The sequence below is a fragment of the Sminthopsis crassicaudata genome, chromosome 3, assembly GCF_048593235.1.
Source record: "Sminthopsis crassicaudata isolate SCR6 chromosome 3, ASM4859323v1, whole genome shotgun sequence".
NCBI lineage: Eukaryota > Metazoa > Chordata > Mammalia > Dasyuromorphia > Dasyuridae > Sminthopsis > Sminthopsis crassicaudata.
In genome coordinates this window covers 586,388,912-586,401,918 of record NC_133619.1, presented here as the reverse complement: position 1 = coordinate 586,401,918, position 13,007 = coordinate 586,388,912, and the positions used below count along the sequence as shown (strand labels likewise).

Genomic DNA, 13,007 nt, shown 5'->3' with positions numbered 1-13,007 from the left:
AAACAAGATTGAGCATCTGGGAATCAATGATATCACTATTTTCCAGATGAAATCTAACTAAGAATCTGCCTCTCATGAATTCTGGGTCTATTTGTGACCATTGTGGTATACTTTTACTGTTGTTCAATTATTCAGTTGTATCTAAATCTTTGTGGACCTGTGGATCATACTGTCAATGGGGGTTTTCTTGGCAAAAATAATGGTAGGGTTTGCCATTTCCTTCTCCAGATTATTTTACAGCTGAGGAAACTGAGACAAACCAGTTTAAGTGACTTGTTCAGGATCACACAGCTAGTAAGTGTCTGAAGCCACATTTGAACTCAGGTCTTCCTGACTCTAAGTCCAACTCTGAGCCACCTAGCTGCCTCCAAGATGCATATACTGAGGAACAATGCATAAACAGGCCATGCTATCATCTGAATAATATGCATTTTTCATCCACTTTGTTCTGTTATATGAATGGTTAGACTGATTTCCTTTCATTGTAGATTTCATTAAGGAGATTTTTCAGTAGCATCTTGGACTTTCTGGAATGAATAAAACAAATAGCTCCCATTTATACAGTATTTTAAGGGCTATAAAACACTTGACAAGTATTTTTTTATTTAATTCTCACAAACCTAAGAGGTAGGTATTAAGGGTGTTTATAATCCTTTTTGTTTTTTTTTAATCAGACCTGTGTTCCAAGATTTAGGGAGTTCCAGTGAGGAGCTCCTCTGCCCATTCAGTTCACTTCCTCTGCAGATTACGTTTTTAAAGAGCTCCCTGCAGGGATAAGGAGTTAGTAAACGTTAGATAAGAAATTTGAACATGGATCTTAACTAACCCCAAATTCAGCGACTTTCTACTTACATTATGCAATATAACTGGAAAAAAGGAATACTTGGATAACCTTATTGTACATAGGCAAATCTTTCTTTACTTTGGATTTTTACAGGTTTCCACCCTGTGGGGATGGAAAGTCAAAGCATATTCAAGGAACAGTGAAAATGAAATTAATGTACCTGGGGCAGAGGGTTAGTTCATGCCTCTAGATGAATAAGATAAGTCTGGTTTGGTTCTAGCCAGTGGTGTGCTGATAAATGTTTAACAACCAGCTCTCTGAAAGGGGGAAAATGTTGAATTTAAACTGCATCATTCACATTTTCTCCATTTTCTTACATTCAGGCAATCAGGAAAATATTAAATCAAGATCAAGTTTATAGCATTTACCAATTTCCAAGTTGTAAATGCTCACACTGAAAATTAAACAATTATGTCTCCCCAGCTTTCTGTAAGGTCCACTAAAAAGGATGAGAAACATAGATGTTGTAGGAGAATTTACTCTAAAAATACTTAGTACACTAAAAGATACTCTTCACCCTTTTCTTAAGTACTAGCAACGCTTGTGGTCCTTTATGGTTAGCCAGCTATATATTAGCTACAGTGTGTTACTAGATTCTGGATACTCTTAAGACTGGGCACTCTCAAAGGATAAGCTCTACTTATATCACAAGATCAGCAGATTAGGAAGGAAACTTTTGAAGTTCATATTCTCCTTTTACAGAGGAAGAAATGAGCCCCAGTAATTGGGTACCTTGCCTAAAGTCATACTCATAAGTGACAGGTAATATTCGAACTGATATCTACAGCTTTTATCACTACACTATATCCTCAAAACCTGTCCCTTCCCTATTTGTGTTAAGCGTATGACCATTCTCCCAGTCTCCCAGATTAGCTAGAAACTTTATTACTACTTTTAATTCTTCCTTTTCCCTCATTCCATATGTGAAATCAGTAACCAAAACCTGTCATGGCTTTATTTTTCAATCTCACAATCCTGTTCTTCATGTCTTCTGCAAATACTCTAATACAGATCTTTCTTTACCTAGAAAATTGTAGCAAGACCCAGGATGTCCAGGACATAGTGGTGTTTAATCAAAGTTTTTTCCTGGACAATGAAGTTTTGATTTAAATATTTCTTAAATGAATGAATGAGTGAAATTTCTGGTCTCACAGAACTTCCATTCTAATGTAGAAGGGGAAGGGGAGAGAGGACAAGCCAAGTATAATTAGCACATGTTTACACCAGTTAACAATAATGAAGATCATTCTTTGAATAAATCTTACCTTTCCTACTGGCCACCTTTTGCTCATGCTTGTCTCTCTCTTGGAATCCACCCCCTGACCCCAACACATACTCACTTATATATACCTTACTTATTTTTAAGGGTCCAACTCTAATCCTATATCCTTCCAAGTCTTTCTCTTCTTCCTCTTCACTCTTCCAGCACCTAAAATACTAACTCATATATACTTTGACAGAATTTTAAGGTTTACCTTTGCTCAGCACCTTCCTCAAACCTCTGTGAGGCAGGTAGTTCAAACATAATTATCCATATATAATAAAGAATTTCAAATTTTCCAAAGTACTTTATGTATATTATCTCATTTGATTCAAGAAAAACAATCTCTGGAAAATAGGTTTAGAACAGATATAATTATCCCTACTTCACAGACAAAAAAGAAAAGTGAGTCTCAATTGAGAAGTACCTTGGTTCAAATTCACATGGAGTATTAGAAACAGCATTCAAATTCTCCGTGGGTTCCTAGTCCATTGTTTTATTCTGTCACACCATACCACACCATTCTACACACTGACTCTTAATGTTGATACCTCTCTTTCAACATTTAGTTCACTTTTCCTTGTTCGGCTCATCTAAGCATGTCTTATATTCTCATTTAGACCCTAAGCCCTTAGGAGCTCCGAGTGTGCATGTCATATGCATTTTTTAGTTCCCAGTCCTGAATTTAGGATTCTGAATGTGGTAATGTGTACTGAATGTCAATTATGATACAATTCATTACAATCACTAAATCCCTCTGATTTGGGACTACCTACATGCCAAATTTGTCTAGGTCATAGAAATATGAAGAGATATATGTAGCAGTCTTTGTCCCTAAGGACAGTATTTCTATCAAAACAGATCTTCGTATCATTTTATGAATTGCTATTCTCTCTGACACCATTACACACACACACATGCATCGTTACCTAGCCATAAGCTGAGTCTCTTCTCCAGACCCATTTCAAGCTGGTCCTCAAATGAGACCATTGCCAGGATCATAAAATCTTCCAGCCTGATACAAATGCCTAGAACTTACTTGTACTCACCAGTAAATCCAGGATTATATCCACAATACAATGAAATATTATAGAGCTCTTGACTATTGTAGCATCAAGTCCAACCTGATTTTCCCAATATATACTTGGACTAGTAGAGTAGATCTCTATTGAACTGCTGACTACTTCTATTTTCAGAGTTCTGAGAGTAACCCTGAGGGTTTGGGGTTTCTAGTACTATTGTTTATGAATTTCCCAATATCCGTGAACCAATTAACATAAATTAGCTTTTACAAAGAATACCTATCAAAAAGGGTATAGCAAGAACTAGAATGATGCAAGTGGAGAGTGGTCTCAAATGTAAAGCAATTGCTATAGAAACCCACCTGTCCCTATATTTGTGTGTGGGCACTTTATGGTTCTTAGCTGTGGGAGTCTTTTGCTCAAGGAGTCTCCATCAAATTCACTTCTGGGTGTGGCAGTGTCTGATGACAAGGTACTCTCTTGCTTGCAGGACATGGTGTCTCAGCTGCCAGGTCGGTTCTCTGTTGGAAAGAGTCTAATAGATCATTCCTCAGGGTTAACTCCTTACCAGACTTGTTGCTATTAGTTTTGGTTCCTGAGAAGTTTGATGGTAATCTGGGATTTTCCAACCTGGATACTCATTCATCTAAGATCAGGAAAGAATCAACACAAAGATAGAAACATCATGCATTCCTAGTCCATATGGCAAGCAGGAAGGAAGGGAAGGTTGCTCACACTGCTGCTGCTGATACCAGCAAAAAGAAAAGAGGAGAAAAGAGAATAGAATATGAGAGAGAGACAGAGAGACAGAGAGATAGAATCAAAGAGAGACAGAGACAAATAAAAATAAAGACAGAGACAGGATATCTTTGTCTCAAACCTTTCTTATACACACTCAATTTTGGATTAATAGCTGATTAAAAAGTATTGCAATGCACTAAACTGAAAGAGAAATGAGAGAAGATCCCTCCATAGGGTCTGAAGTAGAGAATTGGGCCCCAAGCCTCAATGTGTGTTAAATACTAGGCTGTGTATACTATTCATGTTCTAAGGACTAAGGCCTCATTGATCAGTCACCCAATTACAAGGGCCTTTATATGATCTGCCCAGCTAAAGGTTTATGAGGTAGTGAAGATTTTTGGCTATAACGTAGGAACCATGGTTATCAACTAAGGAGACTCATAGAGGAAATTTACTCATTTAACATTATAAGATAACAAATGGCACCTGCTTAAAGAGTAGTTGTTAATGTAAAATGGCAAGTAGTAGAAGAGGAGGAAGAAGATGTTCATCTATAACTATAATTATCTTCTTCCTCCTTATCATCATGTAAGGGTATACTTCCAGGAGGATGTAAATCTTAAACAGATTTAAAATCAGAAAGGACCAAGCTGTATGGTGAATAGGAAAAGGAAGAGTTTTCCCAGGATGAGAAGTCTAAAAAGGTCACAAAAGTCATGTGACTGCCACAGAATGAGAGTTGGTGTGATCGATAAGTAGAAAGGCCATTGGACAGTTATAGTGTACTCTGGGCATGTGGAGCCAAGGGACAGCATTGTTCTTCTTCTTGGGTACACACTTTGCCCAGAACAAGGAAAAAGTAAAAATGCACTGGTGGGAGTTCTCATTTCTACAAACCTCCTTGGAAATGGTCAACTATTTCCCCTCAAGGAACATTTTCTACTCATAACAAGGCAGAAGTTTAGGGAAAAAGATTACTTGCTGGTTCTTGCCTGGACATCTCTCCACATGCATTTTCTTGACTTATTTGACATGGTAAAAAAGCTGCTCCCAATTCCAGAGGACTGATGATCAAACAAACCTGTTACCTACCTTCTGACAGGTAACTGAGAGATTCAAGATGCAGATCAGAACAGATATTTTTTGGATATGACTAATGTGGGAATTTGTTTTGCTTGACTGTTTATTTGTTACAAGAGTTTTCTTTTTCTAATGGGAATGTGAAGAGGAAGAAAATATTTTTACTGAAAAATTAAAATCAAAGATTAAAAAAGTTAATGCTAAAAATAAAAGACTACTTGAAGTCCAAACTCACCCCAATCACCAGCAAGTTGGAGCGTCTCCACTTATTGGTGTAGCTCCCTACTTAATTTCTTCATCTGAAGAATGAGATTGGACTAAATGGTTTCTGAGGTCCTTTCCACTGTTAAGTCTATGATCACTATGATCCCAATTACCATAAACATCAACAACTTTATCTTCAGAAGGATCTACACTCAGTGCTTCCCCTCTGGGCTCTGGTAGCAGGGCTTTAATTTCTCTCCGGTGAACAACTCGAGTCATCAGGAACCTATGGACACTTGAGTGGCCCTAGTATAAACACTTGAGTAAGTAGAGGTTTCTTGGCACTTCACATTTTTATTATTTGTAATCACCAGCAATAGTCACCAAAGAACCAAATGGCCACACTGGGACTCCCCTTGCCAGTGTGACTGCAAACACAGCTGAGATGATGGGGCCAGCCAAGCTGTTCCTGGACCAGTCATGAAATGGTGCTGGACTGCCTCTCCCATACAGATGGGACATTAAATCCCAGCACTACTTTGAAGCAAAGGCATGGTCTGATCTCCCTCCAGTCTTAGAGACAGGCCAAGTTCCATATAAAATGTGACAGGCTTTCCAAAGTCTCTTATCCTAGAACTAAAAATCATGGTAGAAAAAAGACCTGGGCTCCACCTTGTGACTTTCTGTGTGACCTGCAACAAATCATTTAATCTTGGAAATGGAAATAAAAATCCTTGTCTTTCTCTCCTTAAAGTCTTAGAGGGACTTTCCTATAGGAAGCTGCAGGTCAGAAACCAAACTGTAGAGTTACCAAAAGACTGAGAAGTCATGGCCACTAATTATGGGCAACAGGATTCTAGCCATGAAAAAAAAAAAAGGAAGGAAAGATATAGAGTAGTGGGGATAGATGGCTCCAGTTAGGGATTTCTGAGGATGGGGAGGGAGGAGACATGAGTGAGAGATTGAGGAGAAGTGATCTTTAAATTTTCTTCTAGACAAATCTCCAAAGACTAGAAAGTACTAGTCTGCACAGTAAAAGGCAGTGAAAGTTCCCATTCATTCCCAATGAAATGACAAGTCTAGTTCTTGTCTCCTGGTACTTTGAGATCACACTGAATATTACTCTGAATTTCTTACCAGGAAGAGGTGCCTTGCAAACAGGGGCTCTTAATCTGTGGTCCAAAGAATAGATTTCAGTCTGAACTTGGATGGAAACAAAAATATAGCTTTAATTTCATTACTTCTACCCCAAATTTAGCATTTTCTTAAAATGATTTTAAAACATCATTCTGAGAAAAGGTTGGTTTCACAAGCTTCATTACATTGCCTAAGGAATCCATGACACAAGAAAGTGAAAAAAACTCCAATTAAACTTTTTAACCTAAGTTGTAAATACATCAGTGTAGACTGCCTACTTCTCTGGATGGATTGGATTTTTTTCTCTTCTCCTGGCTAGCCATTCTCCATATTTGACAGCAGATGGTGCTAGCAGCTCTATGAACCTCAGATGCTATAAACACTCAGTAGCATTGTGATGTCACTGATCTGAGGACTCTCCACTGGAGCTGATAGCAACCCATCTACCCTTTCAAACCTGTTCAGTTTTTGTCCATGCTTTCCCATAAATTTTCTTTATGGAAATGCATGTCGCCTCAGGATAATTGACCACAATATATGATAAATTGGATTTGACTGAATCCATGAAACTAGAGTATGATAAGGAGATTAAATAAAACAATATCCCCTTCCTTCCTCATTCTAACATACACTCTTTCCCTTTTCTATCCCACTGAACCCATTAGAGTAAGAGTCTAACCCAGAGGAAAGAAAATTGAATCTGGAGAGTCTGGGTTCCAGGCGTCCTAATTGTCATTTTCTATATCTAAAAATTAAGATTTGTGAAAAAGGAGTAGAAGCAGGAAGAGGGAACAGAGTCAGAATGTTGATGGTTTTTTCTTCTTTCCTTGTAGTTCTTTGTAGGCTCATAGATTTAGATCAATACAGGAACCATTTAATAAAAGAGAAAAAGTGTGTCCCAGCTTGGAGTCCAATAAAACTATATATTGTCTCTACATATTTCATCATTCACTACAAGATCCAGAAAGGGATAGGCTTTATTGTTTGTCGACTTGGATTAGTTAAGTCCAAAGTTATAAGAGTATTTTCCTCATTTAAAAACCTCTTGAGACAATAAAGTGGAAAAAAGAATAAATTAGTCCAGTCTGTCTCATTCCAACATTACTATACCACATCCTGGGGACACTAGAGTAGTTCCCATTTTAAAAATACTTAACCACACTGGATGGTAGGTCATACAGGCTCAAATGAGAAAATATATGTAAGGTATTCTGCAAATCCCAAAGTAGCAATATAGATGTTAGTGATGAGGATGATGATACTAACAAGAGAGTCAGTATGGTGGGACCAGGTTCTACAATACTGACTAAAATCTAGCTAAGCAAACCAGCTTCTTCTCTCAGGCAACTTTCTAAAGCTATGACTTATAAAGAAACAGACTTGCATGAGTAGAATTCATTCATCCAACAAAATCATGAGGGGTCATAATCCCTCTTAATACTGCACCCTTCTTTATAGATGAGAAAATTCAGAATGTTGGAGTGGAAATGCCTATAGTCACAGTCTTTGACAGACATTCCATTTTTGCATATTCTATGTTGCAGCCACACAGGCCTATTTTCTTTGCCAATGTAACACTTCATCTCCCCTATTTTGCTCTGGCTAGAAAGCTATGACTCCTCAACTTCATATCTTAGTTTCCTTGGATTCCTTCAAATTTTACCCTCTGCAGGAGTCTTTTCCTGATGCTTTCCCTCTGAGATTACCTTCCACCTTCCTGAATGCCTTGAGCCTTAGAGCACACCTTGATAAAGTTTGTTGACTGACACGACACAGCCATGATTATCAGAACCAGATCTTATTCCCAGGATATACATTTTATAAATTGTCAGAAATATTAAGGTCCTTGTAGATTCCCTTAATTTAACTCCTTCATTTCCTACCTAGGAAATTGAGATTGAGAGAGGTAAAGTGATTTGTTTTAAGTCACCTACAATAAATGTTAAAATGTCATTAAAATCTTGACCAGAATCACAAAATAGAAACCTCAGAATTTGTAGACTTTCTCCTAGTCCAACCTGTTCATGAATAAGAATCCACGATATAGAAACAAGTGGTTATCATCTAGTCTTTGACTGAACATCTCCAGAGAGAGATATAAGTTGGATTACTCTATAAAGCCATTATCCATTCTTATTATGGGATAGTGCTTAATTTTTCTAGCCTCTATGTACCATCTACCCATTGCTTCTAATTCTATTTTCTGGGGCCAACAGTCATAATTCTAATCTGAAATATCTCCTAATGCCAAATCCTACAATGTCCCCATTACACACCAAAATGTTTCTCTGTTTTTCTCCTGTCTTATATGAGGATGATAATATGCTACTTAAATCACTTGGTGATCGTAAGGAAAAATTCACCCAAAAATTTACTATTTGATGAGAATACAAAGATTAAAAAAAAAGAAAGAGATAAAATATTAAACCCCTTTTGTAATTAGTATAGAAATTTAAACAGATTATATAATATTCATGGATCATAATGTTAGTTTTTCTGAATTTCTTTTTTTTTTTCTTTTTTTCTTTTTTTAACAAAAAACTAAGGAAAGTTGCCACTTCTTTGAATAGAAAGAAATGCATTTAATTTTGTGGAGTATTAGTTTCAATTCTAATCCTAGTTCAAATCTAGTTAAGTCAGAGATGGCACAGTTTATGAGGTTGCCAAAGCCTGGGTACCTTTCCTATTTTCTGCTTTGTACCACATATGGCAATAATGGAGCCCAAGACTCTGGGGCCTTCTTGGACATTTTCACCTCTACACACTATTTCTAATTGCTAGCCTCTTGCCCAGGATAAGGTGTTGGATTGGAGTACTGGTATTGGAGCCCAGGCAAGACAGTTTGATTGGACAGCAGGCTGGAGAAATACACCCCCCCGCCCGTAAACTGTCTGATCATTATTACATCTTAATAGCTACACATTATCCTATTAGAGCAAATTCGAAGCATGCTATTGGAAAGCCCAGCAGAAGCTGTCAATTCCCACCGGACTCTTCATCTTCCTGAGCCATCCCTGGTGCTGGGTTAATTGAGTTTGGAAATAGGAAACCTCTTAGGGTACACTAGTTGATCCAAGAAGAAGGCATTGATCAAAGAAAGGACTTTTTTGCAATACAGTAGAGAAGCAGAATTGAAAGTGTCCACAAAACAAGGTTTTTGGCCCCGTGGCTTACATGACCTCATTAATCAGTTATGTAATCCTCTAAGGACTATATAATGTGAGTGGCTATCATTATGTAAAACAAAGTATCCATTTTCTTCCACCTGCCATCCTCAGCTTCCCTTTCCTGCTTTCTTTTCTAGATTGCTTTCTCCCTGTAGAATATAAGTCCTTGGAGGGATAGGGACTGTGCACCTAGTACTTAACAATCTCTACAATCCATCCATCCATCCATCCATCCATCAATAAACATTTATTAAACATCTACTAATTTGTCAGGCTAATGCCAAGCACTGGAATACATTTCTGGTAAGCATTGGGGGCGCTCAATATGGATGAAAATTCCGGTGGGGAACGAACAGTTTCTGCTAGGCTTTCCAATAGAAGTTTGGGATTTACTTTAATAGTATATAACAAATATTCAGATCTAAGGGTCAAATTTGTTTTGTTTTCAATAATCAGCTTATTGTCTTTTCACACTATTTTACCTGGACTCTAGTACCAGATCTCTAAATCCAACAAAAAAAGAGGCTGGGATCAAGTCCAACATGCAATAAAAGTCAAAAAGGTAGGTCTTGCCCTCCAGGAGCTTACAATATATTGGGACAACATATTCAACATGTGTGTGGGTGTATGTGTACACATACACCCACACACACATATATAAAGCAATAGAGGAAATGCACTAGAATTAAAAGGGGTTGGGGAAGGCTTCCAGGAAAGGAAGAGATTTTAATAGGGATATAAAACTATGAAAGTCAGAGATGGTCGAGAATATTCCAAGTATGGGTATCAATCTGTCTGTCTGTCTGTCTCCTGAGTGTCAGCATAGATTAGATTGATGTGAGACCTCCTTCTGCACAGATTAGAATCTGTATGATTTAGGTAATTGAGATCCTAAGGAGTTGCCTTAAGGAAGTTAAGTGCCCAACATTACATGCTATTGATAGAGATGGGCCTTATTAAACTCAAGTCTACTGATTCCAAGATCAGCAGCCTACCTACTACCCCAACAGTTGCTGTATTATTGGGCAGAGGGGAACTTCTGAAAGCCTGGCAGAATCAGAATGAGTTAGTATGATATTCTACAAAGGAGGAAAATTATTAGGCAATATTTTTTGAGCTGTTGAGTATTTGTTTTTCCTTTTCTCAGACTTAAGTTTCTAAATTATTCTCACGACACTTTTATTTTCTTGAAGGGACAGTCATTAAAAGCCAACACAATAGTGATATATATCCTTTTGGTATTATTCTGTTAAAATAATATTTGGGAACTGTCTCAAATGATCACAAGGGTTCATTTTGGCAGAGGCAGTATGAATTATAAACTATTGACACGATTATATCTCCCATGCCAACATCCTCATCATTAATCAGTGATTCAAATATCCATTCATTTCATACATTCTACAAAATTTTTAAAAGTTAAATTACCTTCTGCTTGTGGTCCATATCTTTTTTTTTTTTTTTTTTTTTTTGTGGTCCATATCTTGACTAGATCTTGGAGGAAATAAAGCAGAAAGCAAATTAAATTATTTCAACAAGAATTATTAATAAGCATCTATTTTGGGCTTGAGCAAATAGGCACTAGGGAGAACATACATGAAAAGATGAAAAACAAGTCCCTGTCCACAAAGAGATTGTGCTATAGGTGAGAAGGGTGATTGGTACACAGGGAAAAGTGAATGAATAATGGTGTTCCTAAGAGACATAGAATGTCAGAGCTTATCTAGTTCTGCACTCTTAAACTTTTTCATGATCTGCCATCTTTTCTTCAGTACCTTACCTTTATGAAGGGGGACCTCGAGGTAGAGAACAACCTCACAGCCAAGTGACAACATTGACAGTGTCTGACAATATATGTCACATTCCATATCTACACTCCTTCACTTTTCCAGTAAAAGAAGGGAGTCAGGCACATTTATTCATTTCTTCCCTCCAGGGCCAACACTATTCATTAAGTATGACCCACAATAATCAATTGTACTCAATTTTTTTTCCCCTCATATACCTGTTAGTCTTTGAACATATTTTGTCTCAGCACTGTTTGCTTACATTACTTTGCATCAGTTCATGCAAGCTTTCCCATGTTTCACCTAATTACTCACATTTGCCTAGATATATTGCAATTTCTTACAATGACTCCCTTTTTTCAGTGCCTATACTCCCACTGTTTCCAATTCTTTACTACCATAAAAAAAAAAAAAGCTGTTGCTCTGAGTAGTCAGCTATGTACGGGGGGGGGGGGGGGGGGGGGCCTTTATTTCTGTCTTTGCTGGGAGGATTTTAAATAGACAGAATGCAATTAAGTATTTAATTGTAAATTAAAAGTAAATGCTACAGACTTCAGAAGAGCAGAAATTGTCAGGGGGATTATTTTGGGGAGGATGTATTTGACTGGAGAAGAATAAAACATTTCAAGTGAGTAGAACCACTGAAGAAATCTTCTCTGCTATAAGCAAGAATAAGAGCTCTGTGGGGCAGTTGAGGAAACAGTTTGCATAATATGGAGTACTATATGTAGGAGGCCCAATTTTGTTTCATTTTTTAAAATTAACTTCTGGGGTGATAATAAAGGTAAAAAAATTCATCTGCATTTAGTCAGGAGAAGTGAGAGGGGGAGGAATAAAATTCTGTAGGTTTGTAAAAAGAGAATTAGGGTAGCAGGAGTTTGCCCTACAGCATATTTAGTAAATAAACCTGTAAAGTAGAAGTAAACAAACAAAATGTCCTGTTAGCCTGGGGCTCAGGGATCCAAGGCCCATCATACCTGGCCCTCTCTGCTTTTTGCCCCAGGGCTTTTCTCCATTAAATCCATTCATTTAATGAATTTTCTTATTAAATTCATTCTTAAAGCCTGGAAATGGATGAGATTCCATTTTTGCTTGATCTCATCTGCTCTACCCAGTACAGAATGAGAATGGAAAAGTAAGGTCGAAAACATGATTGAAGAGAAATGATGGGATGTTAATATGGGTAGAGGAAAATTGGGGGTGGGGAAGATGAGTTCAAAGTGCAACATGCTGGTTTGAGATTTCTGTAGAGTTTTTGTCTCTTAGGCAAATTGGGAAATCTGACAAGATTTTTAATCTTTGAGTTCAACAACAAATACACTTGTGTATCTTAAGAAAAAGTCACTTTCTTTCTGGGCCTCAGTTTCCCGACTTGTAAAATTGAGGGATTGGACCATATGAAAATCTTTAAGATTCCTTTCTTTTTTAAAATCTGTGAATCTATAACCTGAGTTTGAGTCACCATTCTGGCAGAGATCTAAAAGTAGAACTCTCTTATCAGTGTCTTTCAACTTTCCCCCCCCAAAAAATGAGAGTAGACCATTTCTGTGACTTTACAATAGTTGTTGTAAGGAAAGCATTTTGTATCTAAGTAAATAAGTAAAAAGTGATGTCAGGGAGAGGTTAATGTCTACACAAAGCTAGAACAAAAATTTTCTATATTTCCAATTCCCAATACTTTTGTCCAGCATTCATTACCAAGCTAAGAGTAAAAAATGTCCTGCATTGTGAATAATAGAAAGGGCATGAGAAGGAAGTATATCA

The 13,007-nt window shown here is 37.3% G+C and overlaps 1 protein-coding gene and 1 long non-coding RNA gene across 3 annotated transcripts in view; one reads left to right on the top strand and one right to left on the bottom strand.

Moving 5' to 3' along the window:
* Positions 1-13,007, top strand: part of CSMD2 (CUB and Sushi multiple domains 2) — a 988,708-nt gene that overhangs the window by 501,936 nt on the left and 473,765 nt on the right.
* Positions 584-6,644, bottom strand: LOC141563669 (uncharacterized). 2 transcript variants are annotated; one of them, XR_012488479.1, is made up of 4 exons: positions 6,568-6,644; positions 6,290-6,355; positions 3,490-3,662; positions 584-765 (listed from the first exon to the last, which is right to left on the bottom strand). It is a non-coding gene; the product is annotated as an uncharacterized LOC141563669 (long non-coding RNA). The 2 variants fall into 2 exon arrangements; XR_012488478.1 differs by having other exon boundaries at positions 3,490-3,648.